General features: G+C 49.3%; 1 protein-coding gene across 4 annotated transcripts in view; it reads right to left on the bottom strand.

Moving 5' to 3' along the window:
• GALNT6 (polypeptide N-acetylgalactosaminyltransferase 6) overlaps nt 1–11281 on the bottom strand; it is a 38801-nt gene extending 27520 nt beyond the window's left edge. Inside the window, exons 1-2 of one of the 4 annotated variants that reach the window (XM_021081725.1) lie at nt 11159–11281; nt 3433–3555 (exon numbers count right to left, since the gene is read on the bottom strand). The gene's annotated coding sequence lies outside the window, so the exon portion shown is untranslated. Of the gene's footprint in view, nt 1–3432; nt 3674–11158 lie in introns of all 4 variants that reach the window. The other 3 variants (XM_021081728.1, XM_021081727.1, XM_021081726.1) reach the window with 3 other exon arrangements.
• Nucleotides 11282–21061: the final 9780 nt, after the last annotated feature.

The following is a 21061-nucleotide window of genomic DNA, read 5'->3' as shown; positions in this document are numbered from 1 at the left end:
TCCCACGGCCACAGTTCCATGGCTCAGAGGAAGAGAGAGGGTGCAACACTTTCTGTGGACAGCTGTGCGAGGGTAAGGTTCAGGGCGTAAGCACCAGATGTGGGTAGCAACAGACCTGGGCACAAATTCTGGATCTGCCACTTCTTTTTTTTTTGTCTTTTTGCTATTTCTTGGGCCACTCCCACGGCATATGGAGGTTCCCAGGCTAGGGGTCGAATCGGAGCTGTAGCCACTGGCCTACGCCAGAGCCACAGCAACACGGGATCCGAGCCGCATCTGCAACCTACACCACAGCTCACGGCAACGCTGGATCGTTAACCCACTGAGCAAGGGCAGGGATCAAACCCGCAACCTCATGGTTCCTAGTTGGATTCGTTAACCACTGCGCCACGACGGGAACTCCTGGATCTGCCACTTCTAAAAATAATAGCACCTACTTCCCGGGGTTGTTGGTTATAAGGATTAAGTTCAATGAAATAATTCACGGGAAAAGCTCAGCAGTCTGTGTGTAAAGTAAGCACCCCAAAGTGTTATAGTCTTAAGTCATTTGCCCACAGGTCACACAGCTGCTGTGTGACCCGTGGGCAAATGACTTAATCTCTCTAAGCCTCAACTTCCTCATCTATAAAGCGGAGGTAACTCATACCTAACCCACAGGGTTGTGGTGAGGATTAAATTCGAAATAATATATGTAAAATACTCGGCCAAGTGTCTGGCACACACCGAGCCCTCAATAATGGGTATCAATTATTTCTATTATTTTCATTAACAAATCCCTGCTCAGTTTCCCAGCAGTTTTCTCGGGCACCTGGTCCCTGGCCAAAGCCACACTCATTACCCTGCCTTAAAAGCAATTCCGGGTGAGCTATCAGTGCTGTCATTCAAACACACAAGCTCCTGTCTATGAGGAAGCCTGGTGGTTGGAGCCACTTGGATCTGGGGAACATGTGGCTGTCATGATGTCAAGACGGGGGCAGGTGTCACTTTGGGCTGGGGGAGACAGGTGGTTTTCTCTTAAATCAGATTCAGCTGCAGTAGCAACAAAATCCAATCAAATGAAATCTTTCTAAGAGTCTATTTTATATTAGATGTCGTCTGGGAGATGGGAAAGGGATTTGTTCATTCTGTCAGTACCTGGTTTATGTCAGGGAATCTGCCAGATGGAGGAGATAAAGACACGAGGAAGCCCAGCCTTCAAGGAATGTACAGTCAATCGGGGGAGTGAGATTTTTTTATTTTTTGCCTTTACCCATAGCAAATGAAAGTTCCCAGGCCAGGGATTGAACCTGCGGCCCAAGCTGCTGCAGTGACACCACCAGATCCTTAACCTGCTGCGCCACAAGGGAACTCTAGGCAGATTTTAAACAGAGATCACCCAGTGAGAAGACAGCACGAGGAAAGTCACCATTGGGGCTTGAGGGAGAGAGGGTGCAGTAAACTTTGAGGGTTGAAGGATGACATTTGCAAAGTCCCTGGGGGAATAAGTTTGGGCTGAGCACCAAGCCACAGGGAGGAGGAAGAGGAGGAGGCTGGAGAGGCAACTGAAACCACGTCATCATGGCAAGACATTTACCCTTGACCTGAGGTATGGGGAGAAATAAGGGATTAGTGGGAGCCCAGCATTACAGGAATAGTAGCAGGACAGCTGGTGGAGGGTATCCAGGAGATGGACCTGACTGGCAGCTGGATGGCCGGTTAAGAAGAGCTTGGGGGTCTGACCCATGATAGCAGCAGTGCCGATGAGGAGGGAGGGTATGGTGGCAGCAAAACTCCCTTGGGGGATGGGGTGGACAATTCATCCCAGCTGGGACATAGAGGGACACAGAGAGGTGTAGGACCATCCCTTTCCTGGTAGGATTTTTTTTTTTTTTTTTTTTTTTTTTTGTCTTTTGTCTTTTTTTTTGTTGCTGTTGTTGTTGCTATTTCTTGGGCCGCCCCCGCGGCATATAGAGGTTCCCAGGCTAGGGGTTGAATCGGAGCTGTAGCCACCGGCCTACGCCAGAGCCACAGCAACTCGGGATCTGAGCCGCGTCTGCAACCTACACCACAGCTCACGGCAACGCCAGATCGTTAACCCACTGAGCAAGAGCAGGGACCGAACCCGCAACCTCATGGTTCCTAGTCGGATTCGTTAATCACTGCGCCACGACGGGAACTCCTCCTGGTAGGATTTTAATTTTGGCTGCATCCCTGGCATTCAGAAAGTTCCTGGGCCAGGGATCAAATCACCACCACAGCAGTGACAATGCCAGATCCTTAACCCACTGAGCCACCAGGGAACTCCCCCCATGGAACTTTTTTTTTTTTCCTTTTAAGGTCACACCTGCATATGGAATATGGAAGCCTCTGGGCTAGGGGTTGAAGTGGAGCTGCAACTGCCAACCTATGCCACAGCCACAGCGATGCCAGATCTGAGGCACATCTGCAACCTATGCTGCAGTGTGCGGCCTCCCTTAACCCACTGAGGGAGGCCACGGATCGAACCTGCATCCTCATGGATTACTAGTCGGGTTCTTAACCTGCTGAGCCACGACAGGAACTCCCTATATTGGGCTCTCTATCCACTGAGCCACAACAGGAACTCCGGGATTTTTAAATCTAGTTGGAGAACAAGAACTGGTAACACCAGGTCTGGAGAGCACTCATCCAGCTAGGGCAGAGAAGCAGGAAAAAGATCTTTTGCTGAATACCTTTTTTGCCTGTTGAACGCTGACTACATTACTTATTCAAACATCAATCAAATTCGAACTCGATAATGGCACAGACAAGGTGAGAAAGGCTGAGTTCCCTGTGAGGCTGAAGAAGGCTTCAAGGAGGAAATGGGGATTCAGTGTAGAGGTGGTTTCCTGATCCAGGGGTTGAGCTGTGCTGGGCGGGCACAAAGGGTTCTGTCCGACCCTGACACCTCATCAGTTCTGTGACTGCCTCTGCTAAGCACGGAGGGCGACAGAACGGGGTAGTGTCTGCCACGCAGGTGTGGAGCCATCCTGCAGGGCGCATCTTCCCTGAACTCTGTCTACCTTCCCACTCCTGCAAGAAGGAGGGAGCACAGTTAGAAACAAAGGCGTGGTACAGGCAGACCTCAGAGACATTGTGGGTTCGGTTTCAGACCACGGCAATAAAGCAAGTGACACAATTTTTTTTGGTTGTTTCTTTGGGGGTTTCCCAGTGCGTGTAAAAGTTATGGTTACACGATGCTGTAGTCTATTAAGTATGCCGCAGCATTATGTAAAAAGCCAAACAAAACAATGTGCATACTTAATTTAAAAATAAAGCTGGTCAGCAACAGACGCGCTCCACACAAGGTTGCCGCAAACCTTCAATTCGTAAAAAACCTCACAATATCTGTGAAGGGAAATGAAGCAAAGCTCGATAAACAAAGTATACCTATAAAGCTTAGTTACCAGCTGCTGCCCAGTGCTTAAGACTCACCTCCTCGAGGAAGGCCTCTCGGATTGACTCACTCAGAATCACCCAGATCACTCCAACTCCCTCTTCCTGGCATTGCCTTGTGGTTCCTTGCAGCGTGGTTCACCTTTATTCCTTTTCTTCCTCCTGGAGAGAGACTTAGGGTTAAAGTGAGCCCTTCCCAGGCATCTGCTCTCTCGATCCAACCTGGCTGTCTAAGGCTTTCTCTCTGGTGCCTGCAGTTCCTCAAGGTACTAACCACATCCTGAAATGAAACGAGACACCTGTGATTACCCTTGGCAGTAAGGGACTCTGGTTTGGTTTGTTTGCTCAGCATGAGGGCAATGGGAAAGAGTCCCTTGGAAGGGACACATAATTCGATGGAAGCCAGAAGACTTTGGGTTTAAGGCTGTCTGCTTTCTGCGTAGGAGACGATTCCCAGAAGTGTGGCTGGTGAGGTTGGGGAGGTCACCAGCCTTGGGGAAGAAACAGCCCCTCTTGCACGTGATCTTTGGTCAAAAGTAGGGCTTCACAGGATCCTCCGCCTTGTCGATCCTTCAGCTTCGGGCTGGTCACCAGGGCCACTGGCAAGCATGGCCACTACCCTCATCCACTCAGTCCCCTCCCGATGCAGCTGTGCGATCGTTTCCCGCCGTCTTTCCTCCAGCCACCCTTGGGATTGCAACGCATCAGACCATCTTGGTTTTAGTACTGAGAGGATGCCAGAAATCCTCTTATTCTTGGGAAGATTTCCTATACAGAGCCAACTGGACCTGTTTTCCTGGCCTCACCAGTAAGATCACAAATGTACCATCTCTCACGGGTAGAAGGGAACTGAGGTGTCACTCAGTTCAATGTCTATCAAGCCACTGATTGCAACTCATTGTAGGATTGTGACATAAATTTAAAGTGTTGCAAATCAGCATGACAAAAAATTCTTTAAAAGTTCAGATTAGAGGAGTTCCCACTGTGGCACAGTGGGTTAAAGGTCCTGTATTGCCTCTGCAGCGGCTTGGATTCAATCCCTGGCTGGGGAAGTGGGGAACTTCCATGTGCTGTGGGTGTGGCCAAAAAAAAAAAAAAAAAAAAAAGAAAAAAAAAGAGAAAGAAAATACCAAAGTGCATCACATGTAATTTGGGTAAGCACTGTTTTGTTAAAATTTCTTTTTGGTTATTATACATACATATATAGAGTATACCAGAAGTCCTAGTGCAGTTTTAAGCTTTAATAACTTTAGAAATATACATGCTATGGATTTACAAAGAACATCATTTGAAAGTTTCAAATTTCTTTCACCTTATTTTTATGAATTTTGAATACATTTTTATTCAAAAATTTTGTTTGCCTCTGTCCATTGGAGATGATAAACATTTCCTGGTAGAAAATTAAAATGAGAGATTTGTTATTCAAAATTCACAAAGGTAAAAGAAATTAAAATGATTACATTTTCACATGACGTTTTTTGGTTCATTTGTAGAATTCAGACCTCTTATGTGCTTACAATGTAAAACTTCCCGAAGACTTGTGGGATACCCCGTGACAGGTAAGTGGGTATTAAGTTCCTTATAAAATGTCTTCCTTACTTTGGTCCAGTCAAAAAGCCAGTGACACAGTCCAATCCCTCCATTTCACATCCCCGCCTCCTCCAGGAAGCCTTCCCAGATTTCTAGTGGAATTCATCTCTTCCCGTTTTACCCTCTGGGCAAACTATACTTCTACTCTGACCTTATTACAGTCTGCCCTCTCTCACACCTTTATGAACTTCTGGATCAGAAAGGATGGGTTGTTTTTAACCTTTTTATTGGCTGCTAAGTCCAGCATAAGTTTTGTATGTAGCAGGTATTCCATAAACTCTGGCTAAACGAGATGAAGCCGGAGGGGTTAACATGACCTGTTTACAGCGCAAGGGTGAGTACTGGCTTGGCTAAATGATGTTTGTTGTTGTTTCTTGGCTGCGCTCTAGGCACTCTAGGTGTATAGAAGTTCCCAGGCCAAGGATCAAACCCACACCACAGCTTCAACCTGGGCTGTAGCAGTGACAACACTGGATCCTTAACCCTGCTGAGCCACCAGGGAACTCCAGTCAATGACGTTTTGAATGCACTGTGCCAATATGTGAATTACATGATATTTGGTTGTCACATACTGGTGTGCCACTTAGGCTAGGTCTGCCTTTGAGTCCAGTTCTCTCATTCAACAGTGAGGCCAGAGTGGCTAGGTGACCTCTTTAGTGTCACACAGCTCATGGCTGCCGGGTATATCAGATGCCCATTTCCCAACTCCCAGGCCAGTGCTCTGTGCTCTTTCCTCCCCCTTGGAAGTCACCTGGGAAGTTTGGGGACTGGGTCTGGCTCTGCTGAGCCTGGGGCAGGGCTGTTTTCCAGAATGTCTCAACTCTATGGGTAGAGGCTCCCTCCTACCTCTACCCCTCCCTCTTCCCCTCCCCTCCCCCACTGCTGGCGCTTGTCCTCCTCCAACTCCCACCCAGGGAATACAAATGCTTTAAAGATGCCGCAAATGAAAGTCCCAGGCTAAGTTTCAGCTTTTGTGAATGCCAGGGGCAGCCACCCAGAACACACCCTTGCTGGCCAGGTGGCCTCTTTGTAACAAAGTTTCTTTCTATTTATCAAGGGAGCTGCTCACCTCCTGCAGACGTGGCGGCCAGGAAGTTAGCCGTCAACGCCACCAACAGGGATGTTTGCTTAAGTTAGTCAGACTACCAATTATAGGTTTCTTCGAAAAAGTGAGGACTGCTCCCACTTTCACTCAGCGCAGGTGTATGGAGGAGCTGGACACCGTGTTGGGGAGGGGACAGGTCAATTTCAAGCTGCTGGTTTGGAGGGAGGGAGCCAAGAGGGCGTTTTGGACAAGTGATTCTCGCTTGCTTCCTGGCAAGCACTTTCTGGCTCTCAAACCCAGCATGCATTTCACTTCCTCTGTTCTCATGCTGCGAACCAAACAGCAAATCATCTCTCTGAACCCCTCCTCCCATCCCTGACCCTGATTACAGAATGCTGGGAGGTTTTCACTTTCCCCGTAATTACACCTTCAAGACACTTCAGCTTTCCCCTAAGACTAAAGCTGCAGGACGTGGCTTATTTTCCCAGAAAGACTCACTGAAAGTTATTTCAGTAGCTAGTCTATCAAGTTTTCTCCCCAGTGAATCTAGGTTCATGTTTTGTTTGCGTAACATTTTAAGCTTTAGTTACCCCAATACTGATTTCCCATGGAAAAACCCAACCCAACTTTTTTGCTCACACTGTAGACCTAGAAGGTGCTTGGCGTATAGTAGGTGCTCAGTAAATATTTGTTGATTTATTCCAAGTTTGTAATAGTCACTGAAAATCAAAATAATATATGACCAAGCAGGAAATTCAACACCTCACACTTTTTTTTTTTTTTTTTTTTTGGCTAGAGGACCTCCAGACCCTGCCAGGTGGGGCTGGGATGTACAACTATCTCAAATTGAGCCTTTTTTTTTTTGTCTTTAGGGCCATACTTGTGGTATATAGAGATTCCCAGGCTAGGGTGGAATCAGAGCTATAGCTGCCGGCCTACACCACAGCCACAGCCACACCAGATTCAAGCCGCATCTGTGACCTACACCACAGCTCACGGCAATGCTGGATCGTTAACCCACCGAGCAAGGGATAGAACCTGCGTCCTCATGGATACTAATCGGGTTCGTTAACCACTGCGCCACGATGGCACCTCCTCAAATTGAGCCTTAAGAGGCCTGGGAAGCCTGCCTGAAGGAGGACCCCAAGTGCGCAGGAACTGGGATTCCGTAATTACCTAGGAACTCCGGTGACAATTAGGCAGGGTTTGCGAGAAGGCAAAAAAAGGAACTTGCATTGAGTCTCATCATCCGTGGATGGGCAGGGGGAAGAGAACGGATGTGGCATTTAACCAGAGGGCCATCTTAAAGGCTTGCACTGGTCTCCAGACTGGGGTGGGGAGGAAGGTGACGGTAGAGGACAGAACTGAAATCTTCCCTTCTCTCCCCACCCCCCAGTGTGCCCCTGGCTGTAGGATACTCCCCTGGGCCACCGGATACTCAACGTGCCACACCTGGCACTCAGGGTCTGTGCCCTGCCCCCCAAGCTCGCCAGCCTTTCCAATTTCCCCATTGCTGCCAATAGCATCGAAACCCTTGAAACCACTCCCGCCCCTGCTCTACTCCTAGGTGCGGGGTTTTTAAAGTGTTTTCAATGTTTTCGGCTGCACTCCGTGCCCAAGTCCTGCTGATTCATTCTTTGCCACTTGGATCCTCCTCTTCCTCTCCACCCTCAAAACCCATCATCTGAGGCTCTTATCATGGCCCAACATCTGGAGGATCAGCAGACACTGCCTGCCAGCCTTCTCTGCCTGAGGCCTCTCTCTCCCTTTCACAATCAGAAGAGCCATATTCATATTCCCTTGGCGCCATTTTTTTTTTGGTCTTTTTTTTTTTTTTTAATGCTGTGGCATACACAGGTTCCCAGGCTAAGGGTCAAATTGGAGCCACAGGCCACAGCCACACCAGATCCGAACCACATCTGCAACCTTTGCTGCATCTTGTGGCAACACTGGATCGTTAACCCACTGAGCGAGGCTAGGGATGGAACCCACATCCTCATGGATACCGGTTGGGTTCTTAACCCGCTGAGCCACAATGGAAACTCCACCTAGATTCTTTCTTCGTCCCAATCCTTAAATCCTGGTGCCCAATCTTCTGCCTCTAGAATGCTTTTCCCAACCATTTACATAGGTTTCTTCTTTTTTTGTCTTTTTAGGGCCGCACGCACTGGCACATGGAGGTTCCCAGGCTAGGGGTTGAATCGGAGCTGCAGCTGCCGGCCTACGTCACAGCCACAGCCACACCAGATCCTTAACGCACTGCGTAAGGCCAGGGGTCGAACCCACCACCTCATGGTTCCTAGTTGGATTTGTTTCTGCTGCACCACGACAGGAACTCCCACATAGGCTTCTAATCTCTGCAGCATCCCTCAGTCCTGAGGTATTTGGTTATGTTATTCCACTGCCCTGGACTGTCTGTTCTTTGTTTTCTGTTATATGCAAAGCTGAGGGGGAGGATTGGGTTTCTTCCTTTCTTCAAATCTCTACATCGGGCTCAGGACCAGGTTGCACAGAGGACAGAATAACCTGACCTCCCAGGGCTCTCCCAGGTGCCACAAAAGAGTCTTCTGACAGCCCTTTCTCTCCCCAGACTGGGCCCATCCTTGTTCACTGGACAAGCCTTTTATACAGCACAATTACAGCATTGAGCTTGACACAGAGACAGGCACTGCCCTGCACTTGACCTCGCATTTATTCAAACCCTCACTCTCATTCCCCTTCTCAAATGAGAAAGGACGTTTTAGGCTCTCCCAGAGAGGGGCGGAGGGCTTGTATGATGAGCTGAGGTCACCCAAATCTTTGGCACAGTCCCTGGGTCCCTCTGGTACACAGACACCCACTTTGATCCTCAGCTTCACGTCCAGGGCTGGAGATGTCAGAACATGTCTGTGGAGCCAGGGGAAGTTCAGGGAAATAGCACCACCATTTTATTTTATTTTTTTATCTTTTTTTTTAGGGCCATGCTCGTGGCATACGGAGAGTCCCCAGCTAGGGGTCAAATCAGAGCTGTAGCCTCTGGCCTACACCACAGCCACAGCAACGCAGGATCTGAGCTGCATCTGAGACCTCCACCACAGCTCATGGCAATGCCAGATCCTTAACCCACTGAGCGAGGCCAACGATCGAACATGGGTCCTCACAGACGCTAGTCAGATTTGTTTCCACGATAGGAACTCCTACCACCACCATTTTAAATATCACTACTTACCCTGTCAAGTCAAGAAACATTTCTCTCTTCCACTTCATACATAAGAAAACTGAAGCAGAGGGAGGTTCAGTAACCTGACCAAGGTCACATAGCTCGGAAGTGGCAGAGGCAGAATTTGCTCCCAGGCCCATCTCTCCAAAGCCCAATGCCTTAACCATGGCACCATGATGCCTTGCATCTGGCTGGTGCCTGGAGCTATGCCAAAGCATGTTCATATTCACCTTCTCATTTGCTCCCCACCCAGGGAGTGTTTATGTGATTTGGCAAAGGTTAGACAGCTACATTAGTAACAGAGCTGAGTCAGCTCTCTTGTCTCCCTGACACCTACTGCCTCGGCCCTAGGGGTAGCTGCCCCTCTGGTTCCTGATTTCTGTTCTAGGCCACGGCTACAGGGGCTAAGCCCATGGTCATATCTCTTGTTCGTGGGCTGAGATGAACCTGGGCTCGTAACTGAACTTGGGCTGAGATGTTTCTGATCTCAGAGGGCATCTAACTTGTATCAGGGCTTCCCCTTTTCAGGCCTGGGTTCTTCCATGCTGCTGCGGATAGGAGTCAGCTATTCTGCTAACTGTGGGCAGTGACTGCCAAGGATGAGGCCATCTCGGGCAGCCCAGTATCCTTCATGGTTCCACCAGCTCCAGATGACCTCTTCCCTTTGACAGGCCTGCCCTGCTTACTGCCCCAGTGCCCCAGATGATAATTTTCTCTTGTCGCCTCTAATGCCTAATGGCATTGTTAAGGTATAGGAGCCAGGGAAGTACAGGCAATGATACTGGCATCTGCTGGAGAAATGGAACCAAGGTATGCTTCAAACCCCTCACCTTAGCTGGTACTATTCATCACATGCATTTGCCCGTCTCTTCCTTTTCACCCCTCCTGTGATGGGCAGGGACAAGCTCATCTGTCGGAGAGGAGACGAGGGAGTGGATGGTGCACACACATCTCTGGCAAAATGAGCACAGCCTTGGGTTCTTTGGTGTGCCCAGTCATTAACCTTATCCAGTATCTGCAAACTGCGTTTGTGAGTCTGGAGATGCACTAAGAGCCCAACATTAAAACCCTCCCTGGGAATGTTGCAATAGCTGGTTGGCTAATCGAGGGGTCTGTTCTAAGCTTTGCTGGCAAATTGACACCCCTCCTCCACTCCCATGCGCAAAGGAGAGCCCTGTCCCGCCCTCGGGGATGTCTGGCTCTGGGCGCAAGTAACAAACTGTTTCTCCTTTCGGTTAGCCTGGGGTTCGGAACAAGTGACAGGAAATCAGGAAGTTGGTGACAGTCACAGTCATGAATACTCAGCAGACTCCCTCCCCACCGTACCGTGTACACAGCTCCCACCCCTCAAAGGCCCCAGCCCCCAGAGGGAGGATATTGAGAACCTTACTCCCCGCCAAGGAGGCTTCTGGCCGCTTGGAGCTTCTGCTCAGGAGCAAGTGGCGCTGGCAGGAGGGAACCCCTCTGAAAGATTTTCTGCTGCGGAGCACAGGGGGTGGCTCAACGTAGGGAGAAGGGGACAGAAGGACCGTGGGGGCATGGGTGGGTGAAGGGCGGAGGCTGTGGTGTCCTGGAGGGAGTGCTATGGCCCGTCCCTCTCCCATCCTTCCTCTCCAAGTCCCAGAGACCTGAGCTTTTCTTTTTCCTCCTTTAAGGAAGGCGCAAAGGTGGCGGGGTCCTACCGAGGGAGGAGCCAGAGGCCACCACGACCGACGGACCAGTCCGGTCCTGCCCCTTTATTTTACTATGGGGGATGGTGAGGAAGAAGAGGAGGAGTAGGAGGTCGGCGGAGGGGGGCGGTGGGGAGCAAGGACTTGGTAGACGCCAGCTCGAGGTGGCGGGAAGTCGCGAGACGCAAGAGAGCTCTGGGTTCCAAGGCCGGGGAGGGGCTCGGGGGCCTGTGAGGGTCGCGGGCTGCTTCTGCCGCTTACCTGTGGCGCCCAGGCAGAGCCGCAGCGGCGCCGGCGTGCAGCTCGCAGGTTTCCAGACGGGATGTCCTGGAGGGCGGGGTCGGGGCGGGCCCTGCACGGCCGCTGGGGCGCGTCCTCCCGCCCCTCCCGCGCCAGGTGCCCGCCGCCCGGCGCCACGCCCCGCGCGCCGCTGCGCTCAGCGGAACGGCCCGCTGCTCCCCGGCCGCCCCGGCCCCTGCACCCCGCCCGCTGCGCTGCTGGGAGTCCGGCTGCTCCAGCTCCTCCGGATCTCAGTAAACCCCGGGGTGCAGTCTCCGCCGCCAAGGCTTTCAGCGCCGATAAAGATCGGAGGGTCCGAACCACCCCCAAGACTCCAGGCGGTAGCCCGGGCGCCGCCGGCGGAAGCGGCGTGTGCAGGGAACCGCAGCGCGTGGCCGGAGTGCTCAGAGCCGGGGGCCAGAGAAACAACGCCGGCCAGAGAGGCGCCCCGGGGCTCCGTGCTAGATTTGCTTCTAGTAGGCGGGGTGGTCTTGGGCAAATGACTTCTCCCCTCCACCCAACAATCAGAGCACTGTGTGGCCAAGAACAATGCCAAGGGCTTCTTCATGTGTCAGCTTTCAGGCAAACCCAGCCCCAGCGAATACCTATGATTGTTGTCCGGAATATACGTGGGAGGTGGCTGATCACACACCTGGAGGGTGCTACTCAAAAGTGTGGTTCCCGACATGCAGCATCAGCATCAACTGAAAGTTGTTAGAAATGTGGATTCTTGGGCCCCACCCCAGACTTAAATAATTTGAAACTCTGGAGACGGGGCCCAGCAATATGTAATGTTAAAAGCCCTCCAGGTGATTCGAGTGCACGCTCAGCTTTGAGAACCATTGAACGAGTAGTGGCAGGGCTGGAATTAGAATCCAAGTAAATTCAGTTCCTAAACCCACGCTCTGAATCATCCCGCGGGGCCTCGGGCTGCTCACTGATTCACTCCAGCTCTAAGGTTCTATGATGTACTGTTTTGGGTCCTTGTCTCAGTAATACAGAAGGACCACCCCAAAAAGCAGATAATTCGGAATTCCTTGGTAGAAAGCTTGACCACTAATTCTGTTTTTCTTTTGTTTTGATATGTACATGAACTTGTATGCCTCGAACCGTGAGATCTGGGAACAGGGATGTGGGTGGGTAGCTCTGAGCAAGAAAGTGGTTACGACATCAACTGGGAAGGGCAGGGGAAGCCACTGGGGGTTAACAGTTGGATGGAGAGAAGTGATCTTGTTTTCTAATCTGTACTCCACGGTAGGATTGAGCTATTTAGAAGGAGGTCAGAGCTTTTCCAGTGATGGACCCTGAAGAGAGGAGGCCAGTGGAGCGTGGAGAAGATTTTGCCCAGATACACTAGATTAGGAAGCCAGCGAAGGGTGGACTTTCCCAAAGGAGTCGAAAAGTGAGGCGTGTTCATGTTTACTTGTCGCCTAACACCAAGTCGCCCCCCTCCCCCTCTCCCACCGACCCCCTTTCACATTAGAGACTGCGGTTTCCATTCCTAAAGAGAGACTTTCTCCAGTTTGCCTTCATCATCCATTTTGGTCCCTTTACAGACCTTTGGGGCTCATTCTAACCCCCACTGCTCCCGTTGCCACCGTTGCCTCTTGCCTGGTTCGATAGCTATCTTTCTCAGAATAAGGGCCTTTCCTATTGAAGTTGGTGGGATGCTCCCCCCCATTTCTCTCTTTCTGGGGGCTCCCCATTCCTGTGCGGGTCTGACCCTATGGTTTTTGCTTCACCCTTCCTCTAACTCTGCTCTGTGACCCTCAGGGGCCGTGCGATCCTAACCCGCCCCTTGAGCCTTAGTCAAGACCCAACCCGACCTGAGGGTGATGGGCTAGACTGGACTCAGAGCCTCCGTTCTCCCCCAGGACAGGGTCATGACCACTCAGCCCATCTGGAGTTCCTGAGAGGGTAATGCCTAAGGAAGCAAATGACTCATCCAGTTTTGCTTCAGCTGACTCTGACTTTAAATGTGACTTTGAGTCCTCAGAACAATTAGCTGCCTAATTTGGAGGCGCCTCTAGTCCACAGGATGTGTGACCCCACCCCTAACGCATCATGCACTGAGCTGTTCTCTCCCTGTCCTCCGCTCCAGGAAGATCTGGAGGTGAGCCACGCAGAATGGTGACTGTGTGGCAGTCTGCTTTAAAAGAAAAAAAAAGTTTTCTTTCATTGAAAACGTTCTGAAAGCACCTGGTTTAAAAAAAAAAAAAAAATCCAGGCACTAAAAAAAGGTAGACAGTAGAAGATACATTTCCTGTACTCCCCTCCTGAAATCATCTCTGCCTGCTCAGACGTCCCTTCATGAAGCTCTTCGGCAGGCCAGGCCTGGATTCCTCACTCCTTGGGAAATCCTGAGTATTTTTTTTTTTCTTTATCCCTCAGAATCTTATTCTTATCTCTTGGCCATTTTAGATTCTGTTTTGGGGTGTTCTGAAGTTTCGATTTTCACAGCAGTGTGCTTCAGGGGTTTCCCCCCCATAAGGCAGGAAGTGTGGTGGAAGCAAGTCAGATAAGAACAGCTCTGTGAGGCTATTTTTTTGGTGTTTGTGTGTCTTTTTTTAGGGCCGCACCCGTGGCATATGGAGGTTCCCAGGCTAGGGGTCCAATTGGAGCTGTAGCTGCCAGAGCCACGGCAACGTGACCTGTGCCACAGCTCACGGCAACGCCGGATCCTTAACCCGCTGAGCAAGGCCAGGGATCGAACCCTCGTCCTCATGGATGCTAGTTGGGTTCTTTGACTGCTGAGCCATAATGGGAACTCCATCTATGGGCATCAGCCTTGGCCCTTAGCGAGTCTCTTCCCTCTCACACATGGTCCCTGGTGAGGAGATCCTCCCCACCCCCACCCCACCTCCCTGTGGGGCTGACTGAGGGAGACCTGCCTACCAGGAGGAGGTGCTGCTCCATTCAAGAGGAAAAAGAGGGAGTTCCCATCCTGCTCAGCGAAATGAATCGACTAGGACCATGAGGTTGCGGGTTCGATCCCTGGCCTGCTCAGTGGGTTAAGGATCCAGTGTTGCCGTGAGCTGTGGTGTGGGTCACAGACACGACTTGGATCTGGTGGCTGTGCGGTGGTATAGGCCAGCAGCCACAGCTCTGATTCTTCCCCTAGCCTGGGAACCTCCATATGCCGCAGGTGAGGCCCTAAAAAAGGACAAAAGACAAAAAAAGGAAAAGGAGCTTCCAGGAGCTTGGCAGGAAGGTTGGGAGGGAGGGCGGGCAAGACTGTACCCCTCCCTCACCCTGTGCGGGTGGCTGACCAGCAGAAGGAACCTAACTCGTCCCTTGAACTTTACCTTTAAGTCTCCATTTCTTATCTGAAAGGACTAATGCTGCCTTGGGGTGGTTGTGCAGCTGGGGTGGATAAGTGATATGAAAATGTGGCCTTCTGTTCTCTGGTTACATCCATTTACCTCTTTTCTCCCCTAATTTCCCCTTCCTCTTTCTCATCTCGTTCCTGTGCTCTGAAGAGAAACAATCAAAGCAAGAAATGTTTTAGAAACCCAAGCAGAGCCCGTCCAAGTTCTGCTGCAATCACTCATGCATGACAGCTCACTCTCCTCTGGGGGCTTCGATTTCCTCATCCATGAAAAGGCGGAATAGTACTATAATTATTTTGGCTGCACCTGCAGCATGTGGACGTTCCCAAGGCCAGGGGTCAAACTGGCACCACAGCAGCGACCCTGAGCCACAGCAGTGACGAATCCTGATCCTTAACCCACCAGGCCACCAGGGAACTCTGGTGTGATGTTATTTTTCTTGTCACATTGTTAGAGTAAATAAGTAAAATGTTTACCCCAGTGTCTGGTATACAATAAGTGCTCAATAAATGACAGGGTGGTAGTCGATATCATTAGCTGTTTTCCTTCTTCCCTTCCTACCCTTTACCATGTGTTAGCCTCAGTGCTAAATATTGGGCAGGACCAGAGACACAAAGGTAAGTCACTTCTTTCTCCTTAGGACATGCTTAATCTGGGGAGGGAGGTAGATAAATGTAAAAAGGACTGTGACAGGGCAGAGCCAGGACTCTAAAGCGAGCCAAGTGCTTTGGGCACAAAATGGATGGGGCACCCAAAAACCCATATGCCGCAGGTGCAGCCCTAAATTAAACCAAAACACCATCAAAATTAATGTAAAAAATTTATGACAAAATATCAACAATTTAAATTAAAGAGTAAAGACTAGTGCTCTGCTGAGCCATGTTGCAACCCGAGGTAAAAGGAAAAATATGCACCCTGTGTCCATATTTTTCTGTATTTTTAAATGCTTTTTCAAAATACTATATAAAAGCAGTTAAACAAAACATTGAAAAATTGAAGGTATAGTAAAACTCACAATATTATTTTATTTTATTATTTAGTTATTTATTTGATTTTTAGGGCCACTCCCGTGGCATATGGAGGTTCCCAGGCTAGGGGTCTAATTGGAGCTACAGCTGCCGGCCTATGCCATAGCCACAGCAACGCCAGATGCAAACCGTGTCTGCGACCTACACCCACAGCTCACAGCCACGCTGGATCCTTAACCCACTGAGCGAGGCCAGGGATCAAACCTGCAACCTCATGGTTCCTGGTCAGATTTGTTTCTGCTGTGCCAGGACAGGAACTCCTCCATAATATTATTTTAGGTTTAAATATGTTCCTTATATCCAAACAGAATTTGCTATGATTTTACTTCAGAAGTTAATCAGAATGTATTTAAGATCATCACTTGGCCAAGAGAAATTGTCAAACACCACAGTCTCTCAGCTGAAAATGAAATAAATAAGGGAAGAATTAGGTTTTGAAAGTATCATTGATGAATCTGCTTGCATTAAAGTCAGTTTTTTTTTTTCTCCTCAGGCTCCACTGTGGCTCAGCACAGCCCTGGACTGGGGTCTGGGCAAAGAACCCGAAGAGAATGGACAGGGAAATAAGAGAAAAGGAGAAGGGTTAGAAGAATGAGGGGGTGGGTACTATGTATTTATTGTTTTTTGTGTTTTCTTTTTTGGCCATGCCCATGGCATGTGGAACCTCCCAGGACAGGGATCAAACCTTCGCCACAGCAGTAATCTGAGCCACAGCAGTGACAATACCAGGTCCTTAACCTCTAGGCCAGCAGGGAGCTCCTGATAAGTCACTTTTGAGTTCTTTTTTTTTTTAATGGCCACACCTGTGGCATATACAAGTTCCCAGGCTAGGGGGTCAAATCCAAGCTGCAGCTGCCGGGCCTACACCATAGCCATAGCAACGCCAGATCCGAGCTGTGTCTGCAACCGACACCGAGCTCGAAGCAAGGCCAGGTCCTTAACTCACTGAGCAAGGCCAGGGATTGAACCTGCATCCTTATGGATGCTGGTTGTGTTCGTTACCACTGAGCCACAACAGGAACTCCTAGTTTTGATGTTCTGAAAGTAACTCCTTCCCCCCAGAAGTAGGGAGGGGTGTGTGTGTGTGATAATGACCCTGGAAGGCACTAGGGGACCACTGAAGGTAGTCAGCTAGGCTACAGGAAAGTGAGATGTTGTCTGTCCTTTTGTGGTAGGAGGGTTTAAAGGAGAAATGCTGACCTCCTTGAGATGAATCAGGGAAAGGAAAATGGTCTGTGCGGGGAGGGTCCAGGAGGCACCTTGCAGCTGGGAGGTGGCTGTGATGGTCAGTTTTATGCATCAACCTGACTAGGCTGCGATGCCCAGTTGTTTGTTTAAACACTAGATGTTGGCATGAAGGTATCTGTGGATGTCACTAATGTCTTCTTTAATGATGTTTATAACTACATGACATCAAAGCAGACAACCCTCTGTGATGGGAGTGGGCTTCATCCAATCAGCTGAAGGTCTTAAGCCTCAGGGAAGAATCAGTTCGGCCTCACAGAAGCGCTGCCTGAGTTTCCAGCCCACTGGCCTGCCCTAAGGATGTCGGACTTGGTGGCCCCCACAGTTGTGTGAGCCAGTTCTTTAAAATAAATCCCTTGGAGCTCCCATCATGGCGCAGAGGAAATGAATTCGACTAGGAACCATGAGATAGCGTGTTTGATCCCTGGCCTCGCTCAGTGGCATTGCCGTGAGCTGTGGTGTAGGTCACAGATGTGGCTCGGATCTGGTGTTGCTGTGGCTGTGGCGTAGGCCAGTGGCTATAGCTCTGATTAGACCCCTAGGCTGGGAACCTCTATATGCCACGAGTGCGGCCCTAAGAAAGCAAAAAACAAAATAAAACAAATCTCTTTTCTGTCTCTTTCTATGTATAACTTGTTCTTTTTCTCTAGAGAGCTCTGACACTGATACAGTGGCCCTGCATGAGGTATGACTGTGAACATGGCAAGTACTCACCGTGGCTCCACTAGAAAATACAGCTCGTCACTAGTTTAGGCCCAGCTTGTCCAGGCTTCTGCCCCATTTGCTGCAGAAAATGCTGGCATCTTTATCCTTTGTGAAGCCCAGTTTAACACAAAAGCATTGTGAGAAAGGACACCCCTTCTCTGGGAGGAAGTAGGCTGCAGGGTTGGGTACCAAGACTAACCCTGCTTTTGCAAGTGACCAGAGCAGGACCCTGTGACTCCAGGGTCTGAGCCCTTTGCCTCGAGGCTTTCTGCAAGCCTCTCTATTTATTCAAGTCTATTTTATTTATTTATTTTTTCTTTTTACAGCCATACCTATGGCGCTATATCGGATTCTTAACCCCCTGAGCCACAACAGGAATTCCCCATTCAATTTTTTATTTTACTTTATGTTCCTCAGAAAAACTTTCTGGCGTCTGCCGCCCAACCCCACCTCCCCGCTCCAGTCCGCACAGTTCTTGTTAAAATTATTCTTTGGTCTTTTATTTGGTTGCTTTTGGAAATATTAGCTATTTCAGGAGACTCTTGGTCCATTTTTCTTTGATATAACTGAAGCCTCTTTACAGCAGGCAATGAATGATTTCTCCTCTCTGGAGTTTGCATACTAGGACTAAGAACCCTTCTACTTAAATCACATGTGATGTTCTTCTTAAAAGCACTCGAGAGGCCCAGGATCTGTGTGTACCTTTTGCAAAGGAGAAATTTAATAGTTGTGAAGAATAGAACATCTAAATGCTTGCAAGATTTTGTTATGAGAACTCTTCCTGCCACAAATTGTGATATCATTATTTAATAGCTCTCTAAAAAAAAAAAAAAAAAAAAAAGAGTTATGCACATTGAACCTTCAGAAACAAAGGTAACTGGATCTCAATCTGACAAAAATATAGTAATAAACTCTCTACCAGAGCAAACTCTCCCCCTGCTAACAACAAAACCTCTGCTATCTATCCCTAAACAATAGGAGAGGAGGTTCTTCTCTTCTTAGACATTTGGAAAAAAAAAATACATTTCATCCTAGAGGGTTGAAATCTATCTGAAAGCATTGGCATGTTGTTTTAATATGGTGGTTTGTGTGTGTGTGTGTGTGTGTGTGTGTGTGTGTTTTAGGGCCACACCTGCGGCACATGGAAGTTCCCAGGCCAGGAGTTGAAATCAGAGCTACAGTCACAGCAACACAGGATCCGAGCCGTGTCTGCGATCTACACCACAGCTCACGGCAACTCGGGATCCGTAATCCACTGAGCGAGGCCAGGGATCGAATCTGCGTCCTCATGGATACTAGTCAGATTCGTTTCCGCTGAGCCGTGATGGGAGCTCCCACCATGGAATCTTATTCATTTACTTTCAAGAGGTAACATGTGCATGTGGCCTGACCATCAAAAGTTCACAGGTACAGTGAACTACTCTTCTCCTGTCACCTAGTTTTCCTCCCAGGGCAGGGGGGCGGGCAGCCATCGTTACCAATTTCTTTGGATTCTTTCTAGAAACGTAGCCCTGAAGAGTCACTCTGATTTGAACAAGTACTTTAGATAGTAGCTTTTTTTCATTATATTATCTGACATGGTTAAAGTTATTTTATTTTATTTATTTATTTATTTTTTGTCTTTTTGCCATTTCTTGGGCCACTCCCCCGCGGCATATGGAGGTTCCCAGGCTAAGGGTCTAATCGGAGCTGTAGCTGCCGGCCCACACCACAGCCACAGCAACACGGGATCCGAGCCCCGTCTGTGACCTACACCACAGCTCACGGCAACGCCGGATCGTTAACCCACTGAGCAAGGCAGGGATCGAACCCGCAACCTCATGGTTCCTAGTCGGATTCGTTAACCATTGCGCCACGACGGGAACTCCCTAAAGTTATTTTAAAAGCAGTCAACTTAGAGAGCTCTCTTTGTGGCTCTGACAGTTGGCCGGTGGAACTCTCTTGGGTGTTCTGAGTGGGCAGACAGAACAACAGCATATGATATTGGGAAAGTGAAAATGGCTTTGGAGTGAGACCTGGGTTGAATCCCTGGCTTTGTCTGATTTTAAATCCAGCCTTTACAACATGTTGGCCCTCTCCAAAGTCACCACCACCTAAGTACAAAGTGGCGGGTACGTACCCAGGCGTGGTGGGTCTGAGTCGGGGGCAGAGGTCGCACAGAGCCAAGGGCTGCTCATCTGCCCTCTCCTGGGTTTGTTCTTGCCTGGATCTGCGGGTAGATCCACAGAGCTTTGATCTCAGAGATGTCTAAACACCCAGCGATCGGGAGGAGAGACTGAGGGGGAACCCTAACCTGGAACGACCTTCTCTTTCTCCGTGAATGGAATGTGAGTTATATTTGCTGAGCGCAGATTAAAATAGACTTGACTGTTTGAAGTCATGGATTTATAGCTCTTTAAAGAGCTGCTGATTATCAGCAAGGTCTGCAAACCCACCCCACCCTCAATGTAGTAGAGGGAAAGAAACAGCCTGGCACAGGGAGGGGGGCCGTTTTCTCAGAGGAGACTCGCTGCCAGACAGGGAGTGGGTGGTAGTTGGTGAGAAGTGGTGCCAAGACACATCTTGGTGAGAGAGGCAAAAAACATTCTTACTTGTCCATGGAATCTTATCCACTTGAAAGGATGACCCAGAAGCAACTCCAGGACCTCGGATCTCTTTGACCACTGTATGGCAAAGATGACTGGATGCGGATTATCTAGTTATTTATATCACCTCATTCTTCCCCGGCAGGACCTTAGAGGAGCCTGAATGAATGCCTTCATATCTCGCACGGCCATGAAAAGACAGACCTGAGTGGGAGCCTTGATATAAGCATGTTCCCTCAGACTTCAGTACGATGGGGCAGCCTTATATTGTCACAAGAAGGGGTGAGCTCAAATTTTGAAAAGATATTGGCTTTGCCTATTAATTATCAAGATCTAAAATATCCTGTGATAAGCGGTTTATAGAAAACTTTGCCAGGCTTGCCAAACCACCAACTGTCTGAACAGGTACAAAACAAGGATGCCTCAAGAAGGGCAAAGCCCTGCCGTGGGGAGCTGGAGACAGATTTTTAGGACCTGATGGTCTCCTGTAATGTGTTATTCTATCCTGGCATTCAGGACTCCGATGAGTGCATAGGTGCTGAACTTGAAGGCTATTGTGGTCAGGGTATTTGACCTCTTGGCATTTTTGGTCCCTTGGCCATTAATCTAAGCTCAATATGGTGATCTCTTTGCAAGTGCTGGATAAAGAATGGTGTCTGCTGGGGACCTTCAATTTTTTCATTCCTTTGAATGAAACAGATGCTAGACTAAGACAGCCCCTTGAAAGCCTATCTGAGAACAAAGCCCACACAGTGAGAGGGTGGAGCAGGGTGGATTCAGTCTGGGTCACAACTGACACTGTTGAGCGGGAGCTTCTACTGCCCATACGGTCCATCCCACCCTGGCATCTGTCTTGTGAGATAACTCAGTGGGCTCTTCTGGAGCCAAAGGAAGGATAGGGGGCACCAGCCCAAAGGGACCGAGATGTCCTCTAAGGGCATTCAGATTTTGCTTTGAGTGTGCAAAAGCTCGAATTTTCTACAGAACCTGGAA

This window comes from Sus scrofa, unplaced genomic scaffold (genome assembly GCF_000003025.6).
Source record: "Sus scrofa isolate TJ Tabasco breed Duroc unplaced genomic scaffold, Sscrofa11.1 Contig2094, whole genome shotgun sequence".
Classification (NCBI taxonomy): domain Eukaryota; kingdom Metazoa; phylum Chordata; class Mammalia; order Artiodactyla; family Suidae; genus Sus; species Sus scrofa.
Note: the sequence above shows the minus strand (reverse complement) of the source record. Positions and strands in the feature narration are given on the sequence as shown.